We start from the raw sequence: 224 nt of genomic DNA, 5'->3' as shown, positions 1-224 counted from the left end.
CCTCTCTCCTCTCTCACTACTCTCCTCTTACACTCTCTTACATGTCTCCCTCTTACTCCATTCTCTTTGTCCTCTCTCCTCTCTCACTCCTCTCTCTTCTCTCTTTGTCTTCTCTACTCCTTTCTCCTCTCCTCTCCTCTATCCCTCTTACACTCTTTCTCTCTAGATTTCTCTCTAGCTCTCTCTCTCTCTCTCTCTCTCTCTCTCTCTCTCTCTCTCTCTCT

The sequence above is a fragment of the Mus pahari genome, unplaced genomic scaffold (assembly GCF_900095145.1).
Source record: "Mus pahari unplaced genomic scaffold, PAHARI_EIJ_v1.1 scaffold_5139_1, whole genome shotgun sequence".
In the NCBI taxonomy this organism is placed as follows: Eukaryota; Metazoa; Chordata; class Mammalia; order Rodentia; family Muridae; genus Mus; species Mus pahari.
This window is presented reverse-complemented; position numbering follows the sequence as displayed.